General features: G+C 40.8%; 1 pseudogene; it reads left to right on the top strand.

Moving 5' to 3' along the window:
• The first annotated feature begins 10153 nt into the window (after window positions 1-10153).
• LOC126185672 (5S ribosomal RNA) lies at window positions 10154-10271 on the top strand (annotated as a pseudogene).
• The last annotated feature ends 6779 nt before the right edge of the window (window positions 10272-17050 follow it).

Below are 17050 nucleotides of genomic sequence, written 5' to 3' on the forward strand. Positions count from 1 at the left end.
TTGAAAACGTCTGGTCAATGGTGACCGAGCAACTGGCTCGTCACAATACGCCAGTCACTACTCTTAATGTACTGTGGTATCGTGTTGAAGCTGCATGGGCAGCTGTCCCTGTACACGCAATCCTAGCACTGTTTGACTCAATGCCCAGGCGTATCAAGGCCGTTGTTACGGCCAGAGGTGGTTGTTCTGGGTACTGTTTTCTCAGGATCTAGGCACCCAAATTGCGTGAAAATGTAATCACATGTCAGTTCTAGTATAATACGTTTGTCCCATGAATACCCGTTTATCATTTGCATTTCTTCTTGGTGTCGCAATTTTAATGGCCAATAGTGTAATTACAGAAATATGCGGCGGCTGACTTGCGAGAGCTAAACGACACTAAAAACTCACGCAGAAATTACTTACCTGTACTATAACGGTAGTATCATGATTTGGAAGCACGTACGACCGTTATTCTGAATATCATCGCAAGAGATAATTGTACTGTGTAGCCATACTATCTGTCTGACTGTCTAATGCGTTACTGCCGTGTATCAACACAGATTTGATTTCCGTAGGCACTCGAAATAAGCTTGGAACATTTGTGTAGTTTGTATTCTTGAAGAAACGCAACAGTAGCCTTCAGACTCAGTCACTCAGTCGTAATTCTCGTAATTCCTCAAAGATATCCGTCAAAGGATGTACTGCCGCAGAAGTGTACATTAACACTACCAAGTCTAGAATGCCAAGAGGAGCGTTGCTCAAGACTTCCGTTAACTGTAACGCCTAGCGAAGACCAGCGAGCCGAAGCACTACCATCCGTTCACCACCCTTACTTTGAGGTACGTGTGGTGTCACCGCCAGACACCACACTTGCTAGGTGGTAGCTTTAAATCGGCCGCGGTCCATTAGTACATGTCGGACCCGCGTGTCGCCACTGTCAGTAATTGCAGACCTAGCGCCACCACATGGCAGGTCTAGAAAGACGGACTAGCACTCGCCCCAGTTGTACGACGACTTTGCTAGCGACTACACTGACGAAACCTTTCTCTCATTTGCCGAGAGACAGTTAGAATAGCCTTCAGCTAAGTCCATGGCTACGACCTAGCAAGGCGCCATTAGCCTTACAGTGCTTGTAATTAAAGTCTCATTTGTATCGTCAAGAGCGTTGTACCACAATGATGGAATTAAAAGTTGAGTATTAACTTAGATACGTACTTTTCTTTAGTGCATTCATAACTTATCCTGTTTCAGAATTCGCGCCAGTCGGCGTGAGTTGACGTGTGCCCTTTCGGTAACCTCACCCTGTGTCTAGACACAACAGTACGAATACCCACCAACACTGAAACCAGAAACTACTGACATAAAATTAACTGTTAATGTGCAGATGAGCTACTAAGTCCTTTTCGACATTTCTTTACTTACTGGAGGTTACAGAAACGTAAATTAACGTGAAGAGTTAATTGCACACGTACTATTCCTAGGTAGAGATAAGGCCACCCATAACGCTACTTTTGGTGCCCCTAGACTGCCAAGGCCTTAAGAATTTTGCGACATTCGCGAATAGTGTGAAACCTCGATGGAGATGTGCTCACAGTATTCTCTGTTCAGAATTAAGTTCTCCTAAGCCTCATCTCCATAGCCAGACAACGTACTGAGAACGTGCCAATAGGGACTTCATGTCGGTATTGTCATTTAGCAGTCAGTCCATATATCTCTAGTTATATGACGTTGCAGTGCTCCTTGTAGTTTGAGATTTTTCTCTGTAATGTATTATTTGTTCATGTATCCTTTCACAACTTCTTCGGACTTTATTTATACTTTTGTTTATAAGTTTTTTAAGCATCGTTTTGTAAACTAGGCACGGCTCATTCCTTGTCCAAGTAGCTTTTTCTCCCACAAAACTCCGGAACCTGATAAATAAATAAATAAGTAAAGTTAACAGAATATCTTAAACAGTCGCAGTAACCCAAATCATAGTCCTACATGGGCAGAAAAAATTTACGTTAATGTTACGACATGCCTCGTGTGACCAGTTTAAGAATTGTACAAATGTGAATTACGAAGTATATAACTGCGAACGCGTTGAAGTAACAGTAACTGGGTAGTTAGGAAGAGGACACGTAGTCACGTTGGCACTTGTGTAACGCTACGCAGCGTAATCGTCAAAGGCGGTCCGCATGCAGGAAGCACTAGCAGTTAGCTCATAAAGCTCGCAGTCTAGACTTCGGCCAAGCGTTCCAGACCTAATTATGAGGTATGAGTGTTTTCGTTATACATCAGGGCTCAGATTTGGAAGGACGCAAGAAATGTATTACTCAGAAGTTCAGTGCAAAAGTACTTCGTAATAGTTGCTCTCAAACTGACGCCTCTTTTGTCTGTAATTAAACACGTGTATTTTTCGTTGTTGCTGACTGTGGATCGCCGGCCGGAGTGGCCGAGCGGTTCTAGGCGCTACAGTCTCCAACCGCGCGACCGCTACGGCGGCAGGTTCGAATCCTGCCTCGGGCATGGATGTGTGTGATGTCCTTAGGTTTGTTAGGTTTGAGTAGTTCTACGTTCTAGGGGACTGATGACCTCAGAAGTTAAGTCCCATAGTGCTCAGAGCTATTTGAACCATTTTTTGACTGAGGATATTTACTGGGGCTTTTTGTGCGAGAAGTGGAATTTGCACCGATAACGCGTTCCACACTTCTTTAATTGTCGTGGCTTATCAGGATTTCTGGACGTGATTCTGGGACGGTCGCTGAAATTTGTGCAAGGTAGAGCCACTGATGAACACCTGGAAGTACACCATCAGAGAATCATGTCTATTTTTAGGACCTTGCGACGTTACAACTCTCTGTGATTTTATAGAAATAATTCTTTATAGCACTAATAGTTACGGCTATTGGGGTGCACAGAGAGGAGGTATACGCTTTTACATTCGTGCCCACCGTAATATAGTAAAGTTATCATGTTTATGAACAGTGTTGCATTTTCTTGATAGAATACAGTGGCAGTGATATGATTTAAATAAAACGGTTAATGGTATCTACTGCGTTTATTAGTTCCTCAACACATGCTTGTCGCACGTAGATTAAATGGCTACTGATCAACACATGAATTGTCCAATTTCCTGCCATGTTCACGCTTTGCCAAAAAATATTCAGTGTCTGAATTTCTACCGAAATATTTTAAAATCCCCACGACATCGAATGGGTACGAAATATTTCATAGTCCAGTGACACTCAAAGATATATCAAAGATCGACTAAAGTCGGGATATTTCCTAGCCCCACAACCTAGGAACTCGCAGAAATTTTCCAAGTTCAAATGCACAGTCGTTTCACCGCTCATATGCCGACACTTGTTAGCACGACCATCCTCAACTCCAACCAGTAAAAGACAGCCCCACGAGCGACCCTCCACCCCTATTTGTGATTGATCTGACCGTTTCTCTGTGCCATTTAAATTACATGTTGCTTCAATATTTAAAAGTTTATCAGTTTGCATACGTGTTGTACATGTCATATTACGTGAGTTTCCAGCTCGTCTCGTGATGTTTTTATAAATTCTCTGTGACTATTATTTCTCCCATTATCTGTGCGATATTGAAATCACAAGACTTACACTACTACGCTCAAAAGTAGTATGAAGTTGCAATATTATTACATGCCAACAGCCTTTCCGCAGTGTTAATACCGGTTCCCGTCAGATCAAAGTTAAGCGCTGTTGGGCTGGGCTACCATTTGGATGGGTGATCATCCGATCTGCCGAGCGCTGTTGGCAAGTGGGGTGCACTCAGCCCTTGTGAGGCAAACTGAGCAGCTACCTGATAGAGAAGTAGCGGATTCGGTCTCGTAAAGTGACATACGGAGGGGAGAGCGATGTGATGACCTCAAGTCCCTCCATATCCGCATCCAGTGATTTGTGTGGTTGAGGATGACACGGCGGCTGGTCGGTACCCTTGGGCCTTCATGGCCTGCTCGGGTGGAGTTTAGTTTTTGCCTTAGTGCCGATTTTCTCAACTGAGATTAAGTACAGCATAGGATGCGACACCTCAGTCGACTCTTATACAGCTCTGCGTCATCATGTTGAATCTGTTCTGGTACCCTCAATTAAAATCAACAGTATTTTTTACTAAAATTACTTGCTGAGAATGAAAAAGTTATAATAACAGAAAAATAAATATTCATTACCAACTTTTGGTGCTAGATGAACACTTTACCACGAATTACGTTTATTTTGAGCGATCGCTCAGCTCTGTACAGCAAATACAACACAAGTTCTTAATTATCATTTACTATAACTTGTGCGTCGGTATGTTGTAAAATAATTTTGTCTCAAGGTTCAACATAGTCATCTGTTTCATCTTGGCAAAACCTTTAATATAATATGCTTCACTCTTCCATAGCTATGGCGCATAATTTTATTTATTTATTTGAACTGATCTGATTAGGACCGTCAGGCCCTCTCTTATATCGAGCAAAGATTTCACACAAGCAGTATATATTACATCATAGCTACCTAAGAAAATAAGTTTTAATATGACAACCAGTATTAAAATGATGTTAGTGTCTGCAGCAAGAAAATTATACTGTCTATGAACTAACGAAATTAATTCTGGCTTTACTTGTACTACTGCAAATGTAGCCACTAATAGTGATAAAAGTAGTAACATTAACAATTTAAAATAATATAATAATAATAATAATAATAATAATAATAATAATAATAATAATAACCCCCGTGGAGGCCCGGGAAAAGAATAGGCCTCCGGTATGTTCTGCCAGTCGTAAAAGGCGACGAAAAGAACAAACCACTAATAGGGCTAACCCCCCTTTTAGTGTGATTACTTGGTTCAGGACAGAACTAAAGAAGCCTCGGACAAGCGCCGTCATGGTCGGGGACGACGCTTGAACCCTATGCCCGCCCACAATGGTAACGACACTGCTAGCCACATGGAAAATGATTTAAATCCGAATAGAGGTGTTTTGCAGGATATGCTTCCTGCAACCACCCTAGAAGGAAAACAAAGACAGAGGATGAGATGGTCAGATGAAGTAAATCGACACCTCATGTTCTGTTATTACCAAGCAACAAACCTAGGAACCAACACAACTGGATACAGATCACAAGTATACACAACATTTATTACCAGATACCCGGAATTAAAATTTTTAACAGAACAACGACTAGCTGATCAGATCCGTGTAATAATCAAAAATAACAGGATACCCCAGTCAGAATTAGAAAACATCAAACAACAAGTACAACAAATACTGGAACAAAATAATGTGCAATCAGAAGAAGAAGAAAACACAGTAATGGACTCAAACATCCCAGAGCAAACAAACAAAGACCAACACGCATCAATTAAACAATCAGAGGAAAACGAAATCTTAAGACAGCCACCAGAACAAGCACAAATAGAACACGAAGAGACACACGTGTTAGATATAGAAGAGAAATTTCAGCTGACATATATAGAATACAAAGACACAAATACAGACATTAGACCATTCTTGCATAGACCGCCAAATAACCCCCAAGTCGAAACAACAATAAAAACTATCAACACAATCATACACAACAAAATAAATGAAAACACAACTATGGAAGAGTTACAACTACTGGTTTATATAGGAGCACTCACTACACTAAATATACACACTAGGCAGAGATCAGAACAAACCAACACACAGAAGAAACGCACAAAACCAGCATGGCAACACAGGTTACAGATCAGAATAGAAAAACTGAGAAAAGACATCGGACAGCTAACACAATTTATAAGAAATGAAATATCAGACAAAAAACGAAAAAGGTTAGGTAAAATCTCACAACAAGAAGCAATAGAGCAATTAGATGAAAAAAAGCAGAAATTGCAAGCATTGGCAAAACGACTTAGAAGATACAAAAAAAGTGAAAATAGAAGGAAACAAAACCAAACATTCAACACAAACCAAAAGAGATTTTACCAAACAATGGATAACACACACATTAAAATAGACAATCCACCAAACATAACAGACATGGAACACTTCTGGAGCAGCATATGGTCAAACCCGGTACAACATAACAGGCATGCACGGTGGATACAAGCAGAAACAGACACATACAAGATGATACCACAAATGCCTGAAGTGATAATTTTGCAACATGAAGTCACCCGAGCAATTAATTCTACACACAATTGGAAAGCCCCTGGAAATGATAAAATAGCAAATTACTGGCTAAAGAAGTTCACCTCAACACATTCACATCTAACTAAGTTATTTAACAGTTACATTGCAGACCCATACACATTCCCTGATACACTTGCACATGGAATAACCTATCTGAAACCTAAAGATCAAGCAGACACAGCAAACCCAGCTAAATATCGCCCCATAACATGCCTACCAACAATATACAAAATATTAACTTCAGTCATCACACAGAAATTAATGACACATACAACACAGAACAAAATTATAAATGAAGAACAAAAAGGCTGCTGCAAAGGAGCACGAGGATGTAAAGAGCAACTGATAATTGATACAGAGGTGACATATCAAGCTAAAACTAAACAAAGGTCCCTACACTACGCATACATTGATTACCAAAAAGCCTTTGATAGTGTACCCCACTCATGGTTACTACAGATTTTGGAAATATACAAAGTAGATCCTAAATTGATACACTTTCTAAACACAGTAATGAAAAACTGGAAAACCACACTTAATATCCAAACAAATTCAGATAGCATCACATCACAGCCAATACAGATTAAGCGTGGAATATACCAAGGAGACTCATTAAGTCCTTTCTGGTTCTGTCTTGCTCTGAACCCACTATCCAACATGCTAAATAATACAAATTATGGATACAATATTACTGGAACATATCCACACAAAATCACACATTTGCTATACATGGATGATCTAAAACTACTGGCAGCAACAAATCAACAACTCAACCAATTACTAAAGATAACAGAAGTATTCAGCAATGATATAAATATGGCTTTTGGAACAGACAAATGTAAGAAAAATAGCATAGTCAAGGGCAAACACACTAAACAAGAAGATTACATATTGGATAACCACAGCGACTGCATAGAAGCGATGGAAAAAACAGATGCCTATAAATACCTAGGATACAGACAAAAAATAGGAATAGATAATACAAATATTAAAGAAGAACTAAAAGAAAAATATAGACAAAGACTAACAAAAATACTGAAAACAGAATTGACAGCAAGAAACAAGACAAAAGCTATAAATACTTATGCTATACCAGTATTGACCTACTCATTTGGAGTAGTGAAATGGAGTGACACAGACCTAGAAGCACTCAATACACTTACACGATCACAATGCCACAAATATAGAATACATCACATACATTCAGCAACAGAAAGATTCACATTAAGCAGAAAGGAAGGAGGAAGGGGATTTATAGATATAAAAAACCTACATTATGGACAGGTAGACAATTTAAGAAAATTCTTTCTAGAACGAGCAGAAACTAGCAAAATACACAAAGCAATCACTCATATAAATACATCAGCTACACCACTGCAATTTCATAACCACTTCTACAACCCTTTAGATCACATAACATCAACAGATACGAAGAAAGTAAATTGGAAAAAGAAAACACTACATGGCAAGCACCCGTATCATCTAACACAGCCACACATAGATCAAGACGCATCCAACACATGGCTAAGAAACGGCAATATATACAGTGAGACGGAAGGATTCATGATTGCAATACAGGATCAAACAATAAACACCAGATATTACAGCAAGCATATTATTAAAGATCCCAATACCACAACAGATAAATGCAGACTTTGCAAACAACAAATAGAAACAGTAGATCACATCACAAGCGGATGTACAATACTAGCAAATACAGAATACCCCAGAAGACATGACAATGTAGCAAAAATAATACATCAACAACTTGCCATAAAACATAAACTAATAAAACAACACGTTCCCACATACAAGTACACACCACAAAATATACTGGAGAATGATGAATACAAATTATACTGGAACAGAACGATTATAACAGATAAAACAACACCACATAACAAACCTGACATCATACTCACCAATAAAAAGAAGAAATTAACACAACTAATAGAAATATCCATACCCAACACAACAAATATACAGAAGAAAACAGGAGAAAAAATTGAAAAATACATCCAACTGGCTGAGGAAGTCAAAGACATGTGGCATCAGGATAAAGTCGACATTATCCCAATTATACTATCAACTACAGGAGTCATACCTCACAATATTCACCAGTACATCAATGCAATACAGCTACATCCAAACATATATATACAACTACAAAAATCTGTAATTATTGATACATGTTCAATTACCCGAAAGTTCCTAAATGCAATATAACATATACCATACAGTTACAAGGAAGTCACGCTTGACCGAGGTCCGCGTCACGTTCCATTTTTAACCAGACTTAAGTCTGAGAAAAAAAAGTCAATAATAATAATGACAATAATTGTATCATTAATAACAATAATGATAGTGGAAGATAAAGAAGTATTTACGGGTCCACAAAATACATCTTTTCTGATATAGTGAGTTCTGAGAAAAAAAAATTTAAGGAGACTACGTTGGCTAAGAATACTGGGAAATGAGATAAGTTTGTAAAGAGGGCTGTACAAGGGTTAAGAGTGCGTAGAGGTATAATGGCAATCTTATTGTTGCTTTAGTAGATATTTCATTACCTTTCTTCTGAAGCTGGAGATGTTATTTAGCTCTGTAATATAATGCGGGAGGTTGTTCCAGTATCACGTTCCTGCTACTGAGGACTTCTTACACACGTGTCCGAAAGCTAAGCGTATTGAAGAAATAAGAGCATACTTGCTGAATATGGTGTCTGGAAGGTTACAGTACAAAGTAAAGCTTAATTGTGGCGCTTGGGAAACTCTCAGTATAACAGTGTCCAAAATATTCTGATAGATATCCTTGCCTTCTCTGAGCTAGTATTAAGTCTCATAACCTCACCGTAATGTGATGGTCAGTTAGGACCTCTTTCGCTTCCTTCCTTCCTTCCTTCCTTCCTTCCACAAGCAGACATGTTACTGCTTGCAGTTCTCACCCAGTGATGTGGCGGAGTGGTACACACCAGACTCGCACTCAGGAGGGTGGCAGTTCATATTACCTTCCGACCACCAAAATTTAGGTTTTCTGTGGTTGTGTTAAACCAGTTAAGGCAAATGCCAGGATGGTACCCTTGAAAATGACCCATGCAATGTCTTTCCCTATCCTTGCTCAAATCGACCTAGCTCTTCGACTCTTAATGACCTCTTCGATGATACGTTAAACTCTTAATCTTCCTTCCTTCCGCGGTCCTACTTTCCGGACCAGTTACGAGTTGAGAGCACTTTGCAGCAAAAGAATAACATATACTTCCTTTAGAGCTCAGAAGGAACAAAATTAACAGTATCGTTCGTTGATGAATACGGTGCATTGCTACAAGTGAGATTCACATTTCTTATTGAAATAACTTGTGTTGTACAAAAAGTGACATATCTTGCATTTTTTCACGGTCAGTATTTGCATTCCTGGTAGATTCTGTTTTTTGAGCATTAGGCTGAAGTCCAAGGCACATTTCTGTGCCTACAGTTTCGTCTCCTAATGTTGCAGACATCATTAGGGAATATGAAGACTCATACCAGTTTCAAACTTCAACAAGCTCAGAAAGCCGAAATGAACCTATGCAATAGCATTTTCGCCGCGTCATCATACCGCCCCTAGGTTCGAGAAAATTTTTTGGATATTTGTGGTAAGGTCTGCTGAGGTCATCGGTCCCTAAGCCTACACACTACTTAATCTAACTTAAAGTAACTTACGCTATGGACAACCCACATACACATGCCCGAGGGAGGTCTCGAATCTCTGATGGGGGGGAGCCGCACAGATCGTGACAAGGCGCCTCATACCGCGCGGCTAAGATAGAGTACCCGCACCGATAAGCCTTATGGAACTTGTAGTGGAAAGAGTTGGGCTGTTTGCTTTGTTTAACACAAGGCTCACAACTTGTCTACTTTCAGTTGCTCTTCTTTTCTCGTAAAATTGTATTTGTGCTTTTGAAATTTCAAGGCTTTTCTTTGTATCCTAACACAGCATTTATTGGATTTTGATAAAACTTTAGTAGAGGGAGGCAACGGCCTTGCCGCAGTGGATACACCGGTTCCCGTGAGATCACCGAAGTTAAGCGCTGTCGGGCGTGGCCGGCACTTGGATGGGTGCCCATCCGGGCCGCCATGCGCTGTTGTCATTTTTCGGGGTGCACTCAGCTTCGTGATGCCAATTGAGGAGCTACTCGACCGAATGGTAGCGGTTCCGTTCAACGAAAACCATCATAACGACCGGAAGAGCGGTGTGCTGACCACACGCTCCTTCTATCCGCATCCTCAACTGAGGATGACACGGCGGTCGGATGGTCCCGTTGGGTCACTTTTGGCCTGAACACGGAGTACTAGTAGTGGAGGGAAGAATTCGATGGTTGAGTGAGCCAAATCCATTACCTGCTACTGCTGACTTTCCTGTGTTTCCCAGACGACACGTCGGCGCGACTCTATCTTAGACAGCGATCTGATGACGCCACGACCCGACCATTGTGTGGTTACGCAATAACAACTCTTCTTCCTGAGCTTGTTTGGATTTGAAACTGATGTCTGGGTCCTTCTAGCCTCTGAAGATATCTCCAACGTTAGGAGACTAAACGTTGAGCATAGAAATATGCGTTCGACTACGACCTAATGTCCACAAAACATAATCCACCAAGTGACACACAAGGAGTAGACAGAAACATGTAAACACAAAAAACGTGACAAATTACCACGAATAGTATGTTGTAGGAAAATTTTTGGCATTCAAAATAACTTCCAGTCGTCCCGGGACGGATAAATACAGCTCCTGTATTGTTTTCAAGAGAAGTTTACATTGTTCTTCCTGTAAAATAAAAGCAAGTTCAGGTAATGATAATGGAAGTAGTTAGCGAACACACTCCTTTCTCTCCAAAGTAGACCACAAAGGCTCAATAATACTGGACCTGCTGGCTGTGGTATCCCAGGGAGACGCGACAGTTCATCCTCGTGCACACAAAACCAATCCCGACGATATGAGCTGCTCGAACAGAAGCCCTCTCGTCTTGGAACACAGCATAACCATTGCGGAGCAAACACTGACCTTGAGATGGACCTGATCAGTAAAAATCGTCACATAATCTTTGGAAGTAATGCGACCTTGCAAAGTACTGATGGGGGTCCTGGAATACCACGATATGTCTGCCCAAAGCATCACCGAACCTCCGCCTTGTTTCACTTTAGGGTCGTAAACTCAGCCAGAAGTCGGAAGCAGCGAACAACAAGACTCATTCGACCAAATAGATTTCTTCCATTGTGCCATGGTGTAGGTTGTACGGCTTTTGCAACAAGTCTGTTACTGGCATTAGCATTATTAATGTATAGTTTTGGAATTCCAGTTCGCTCTGCAGTTCCCACCTTACGGACCTTCTTTCGTGTTGTTTTGGTGCTGACAGGGTACACGAGTGAGACATTCAATTCTGCAGTGACTTTTGCAGCTGTCGCTCTCGTATTTTACGTCACATTCGTCTTCTAAGACCGTCTGTCACGATCTCTCAACATTTATTTTCATCCGCGCTGCGACTAAGCGAATGATGTTTTTCCAATTTCCCTGTATGCGGTATAAATCTTCAATATGGTGCCTCTTAAAACATCAGGCACTTCGGCTATCTTGGTTTGGGAAGCACCCACTATACAAACAACAACAATTTGCCAGTGTTCGAATTCACTTAGTTCCAACACAATGCAATCACATCTACACACAACACTGTTCTGACCACGACTGAACTTTGAGAGCCTACAAGCTGTGGGGTGAGATTAGAGCAGTAGTTTCCCGCCGTAGAGCACGTGGCTGGCGGTTGCTACGGGGCCGTGGCAAGTGGCTAGCTTGTAGGCGGCGTTGGAAAAACCCGAGTGGACGCTTGGCAGGGGAGCATATGGCCGTGTTGGCGCTCTTGGAGAAATTTACATGCCAGAGAAAAATTGTTAAAAACAGAACTAAGAGTGACACGGAGGTGCGAGTTGGCACTCATCGGCAGAAAAATCGAGTAATCATAGCCGATTTACCAGAATACGTACCGTATTTGAATGAGAGGTCGGAATATGGGATTCGATAGAGAGACTAAGTTTTTGTAATAAATAAATTTAAAGAGACGAAGCTAGCGCCAGCATTCTAAAGTTAAAGAGGTAGATGAGTAATTAATATGTCTTTTTATTTGTTAATTTATGTTTAGTATCAAAAATCTGGGAAAAGCAAAATCACGCCACAAGAACATTATTTGTGAAAAAACTGTGGCAGATACAAAAAACTGGACTTTAAATTATTTCCCGGATAATTTCCATATTTTTTAATATATCATATGTTTTTTTGTGTTTAGTTTTAGAATATTCTTAATTCCTTTTGTCAAACATTGTTTTGAGTTACGCAGTCGATTCGAGGGTGCATAGGACGGTTGGTTTTGAGAGACGCTAAGAGCTGGACGTACCGAACATCTGGGAGAAGTAGTGGGTTGGTAGCCACGTTCGGGGACTAGTATGTTAGTAGCGACGTTCGAAAGCGATCAAGTGGAGCGCAATATAGTGGTTTAGGACAGCAGAAAAGAGTGTATTTCGTGAATTGTGAACAGACTGCCGAGTGCCGTGATCGCGACATATGAATTTTATAGTGAAGTGTAGTAGCATCAGTTATTAACGGCCGACCTTACGCAAAAGCCCCTCAGACTGCATTTTTAGTGTTTAGTGAATATATTGAAGAGAAATAAATTGCTTGTTCAAATTATAAATCCACATGAGTGACTCAATATTTTAAATTTCATCGCAATACCTGCCTGCATTGATTTGTTGTATTTTATTTCAGCTTCAAAATTGAGTTTACGACAGGTGTGAGCTGGCACCCTAGGATGAAAAACGTAGCCAAACATTGAGACCAGCCACATCTCTGGGCCACTCAATTAAGCAGACTTTAACAAATGTATATATTTTTTCGTGCCATCGCACGTGGGGGCTCGAGCTAGTCTATTCAAACCTCAGTGTGTAGTGGCCAGTACAGTCGCAACTTGCAACCTATTGAGGACGTTTCACAGATGCAGTCCGTGCTCAAATACAACAGCGGAACCTGCAGGCTTAGCTAATATCTACTTTTACAAATGGTTCAAATGGCTCTGAGCACTATGCGACTTAACTTCTTAGGTAATCAGTCGCCTAGAACTTAGACCTAATGAAACCTAACTAACCTAAGGACATCACACACATCCATGCCCGAGGCAGGATTCGAACCTGCGACCGGAGCGGTCGCTCGGCTCCAGACTGTAGCGCCTAGAACCGCACGGCCACTCCGGCCGGCTCTACTTTTACATTCAAGCATACATTTCTCGCTCTATTTTCATGCATTTTTCCCAACATCTGTATGTCTTGTTCATTTCAAAGTATACTATGTTTGACGTAAATTCTTTTTGTCGAATTATATTCCAATGTTATTTTATAAGGTGGTGAGTGTTCCACACATTGATAAGTCTGAAAATGTTCTAAAAATTCGCCACTAGCAATACCATTACTTTTGGTGTGTTTACTTCGATACATGGAAAATGTAGTATTCTGTGATTTTTAATATTGCGTGCTAAGAGAAGTATCTTATTTGCCTGTTTCTGTTCGTAAAGAACAGACTACACTGAAAGTTTGCACTGGACATTGGTGCAGTGGCAGAGCCTTACACCTCTGACCCTTATGCAAGCAGTTATTATGCTGCCTTGGCATTGATTGACAGAGTTGTTGCATGTTCTCCAGAGAGAGATCGTGCCAAATTCTGTCCTGCCTACAAAGGTCCAAATGTTTTCAATTGGGGAGACAACCGGCGACCTTGCTGGTCAAGATAGGTCTTGGTAAGCACGAAGACAAGCAGAAGAAACTCTTGACGTGTGTGGGCAGGCATCATCTAGTTGAAATGTAAACCCAGGATGACTTACAATGAAGGGCAAGAAAATGGGACGTAGAATATCGTCGGCGTAGCGCTGTGCTGTAAGGGTGCAGTAGATGACAACCAGAGGGATCCTGCTATGAAAAGAAATAGCACCCCAGACCATCACTCTTGGTTGTTGTTCCATAAGGCGGTCGACAGACAGATTGGTATCCAACTGCTGTTCAGTGCGTCTGCAGACACGCCTTCAGCCTGGAATCTCATTGATTGCAGTAGAAGAGTCTTCAGTGATGAGTCCCACATCGAACTGAGCCCCGATGATGCTTTCTGGAAGATTCTCTGCTAATCTGTCCTTCCACCTCCTATTCAGCACAGATATAATATTTTATTTCAGTCAACGCAATTTTCTCAGCTGTGGCTGACAGCTGTGTTAAGCCATGGCTGGTCATGGCGCTGCAAACCATACGAGTGTGTGCAGTTGCTGCTCCTATTTCCTCCAAGTCATCTTTAATCCTGTACTCGTAGTTGCCAATCGAATTGATTCCTGCTCCCCCTACTGTAACTACCTGATCTTCAGCAAAATCTCTGTACAAAGCCCTTGTGTTTTCTGCTATTTGGCTAAGCTTTGCACTAGGTTTCACGATTTTTGTGATCTGGTATTCTACACATAGCTTTTCCTATAGCACTTGCCCTGCATCCCTCCCGTGACTGTTATCTAGCAAAAGGAATCTCTTCTTCCTATTTGAATTTTCTACAGACCTAGTCTTAAAGCTGATCCCTATGAGTCTGCTGCACTCCACTTTGTCCAAAAACTGATTGAATCCCTTTCCAAATTCCACGTAACGAGTCAAACTGATTTCTAACTGGAATGTAAAATGTGATTTCTGGGGTTTTCTCCTTTAGGTTATTACAGATTACCTTCTCCCAGTTCGCATTATCTGTTTTCTCCTTCAAGTTGTCTAATTCAAAACATGCCATTTCGAACTCTGCCTGAAGGACACAAAACTTTCTTTCCTGCTCATAGGAGTTTCTTTTCTTGGCTGCATAGTATACAGCTGCATGGGAGAACGTAATGTAATACTTTACTAGTCTCCTCGCTACAGTCACTCCGATGAAACACCAACCCACAGTCCTGACATGTTTTTCATATGCTATATAACCTAAGGCAATATCCATGTTTATTACAAATGACGCAACTTTTAGAGTAAACTAAAAAACACTAACACACGTACGAACTGCATGAAAGTTAGAACTAGTGAAAACTTACCTTCTGATGACCTTCACAGCAAACTTCCAGACAGTGAGCTGAAGTAAACATGAGAATATAAACACCGCACTGATATTCACTCAACATAAGTTTCAGATCGCAAAAGACACGAAATGAACGAAAACTAAAATAGCACGATATTTTTAACAAAAGTATTAAACAGACGTTATCTGGAAATAAAGAACAATCACTGTAATACATTCGGAACAACACGTATCATTCCGCTCTGTTAGTGTGACATCAGAGCGCTTAGAGCGTGCGATCAGCCGCCACGACTGTCAACTGCCAATTACTAGAATAACTCCCAAATCATCATGAACATTGTAAGAACTTTGTAAAGTAATATCGTTCGTTGAAAAACCTAAATAGAAGAATGGAGGTTGGAGTTTAATGTCATTGAAGTTGGGATCATCAGTGTAGATCTTTGACAGGGCACCAAATGTTGTAATGTTTGTCCTATGTACACTTCTTGACACAATTTTTATGAATTCCCATTTTTCTTAAGTAGGGTACAATGGTCATATGAACTTATAGGGATATGTCCAAATTATTCAGAAAATAGACGGAGACAGGACCTGTTGCCGTAATTCCGCGCACTATCTTGCGATAAAATTCTTATTACTTCGCCCACGCCAGGGGATCAATAAAGGAGATATGTACCACTCGAGCAAATATTTGATCAACCAGTATCTGAGCAGTTAACTTCGTGGCTATTGAGACACTCCACACATATGTCTTCCCATTTCCGCGTGAGTGGGATTTTTCTGGTCTTGTAGGTTTGGACTGATGGCATACTCGGCACATCTCGCAAGACTGGTTTATAGACTTTAGACCTAATGATTAAGTATCCTACTCCATTCACGAGACAGACGACGTAACTCGAATTCTGACAGCACCAGGGAGAAGTCAATCACATACTCGAGCAACGTAGTATTCTACTGTTCCGCTTTCGTCCAACTTCGTGTACGAACATATTATCGTGATCCTAAACTGATCTTAAAATGTGCTCAGACCATGTCCGCATGTCCACTGGTATCATAACTTTCCATTAGATTTTTCGTACGGAAATGTGCTCAGCGTTCTTTCAAACACCAGTCTGTGTCCTGAATAGCTCATTGCACTGAACCGGGAGTCTTCTGAGGTCGTTGGCTAGATCTAATTCTTTTGGTCCTTTTCACAATATTCAACATGCCACATCAAGATTATCGACACACCACTACGTTCTCTCGTCGCCATTTTCTTTAAACTACGCAGTTGAATGCCTTATCGAGACATCTGCAACTGAACTGTTTCGCTTCGGACGCTCTAAATCGCATTATCACGCATTGTTCCTGTTATCTTTCATACCGTTATCCAATTATATTTTTTCAAATGTGACTAGTAGTAGTATGTTTTGGAGGAGCCTCAGTGAAATGTGAGTACGGTGTTGTGACTACAGTCTTGTACCTGTCTTCACAGACAATGCCATTCACCCACTAGTATCCCGCCATCCTTCATTTGAAAGTTTCCTATCTCAATTCTCATGCTAGGACTGATTTTTCCCTTCAGAATGTCGAGCGAAGAACGCATGTATGATACAGTTCGACATCAGTATATTGTTTGAAACGCTTAGCGCTCTTAACTGTGGAATAAAGGTGACGGTAATCCTCCTTATCAACAGAATTACCGTTCCGTGTCACTCCACTCTGTTTGTAGCTTAACGTGAGACAAATGTGGGATATAAATTAGGTGTTCAAAACATTCTGTTTTCATCAACGCAACATTTCTTGTTCTAGACGGACAGATTGTGG

This window comes from Schistocerca cancellata, chromosome 4 (assembly GCF_023864275.1).
Source record: "Schistocerca cancellata isolate TAMUIC-IGC-003103 chromosome 4, iqSchCanc2.1, whole genome shotgun sequence".
In the NCBI taxonomy this organism is placed as follows: Eukaryota; Metazoa; Arthropoda; class Insecta; order Orthoptera; family Acrididae; genus Schistocerca; species Schistocerca cancellata.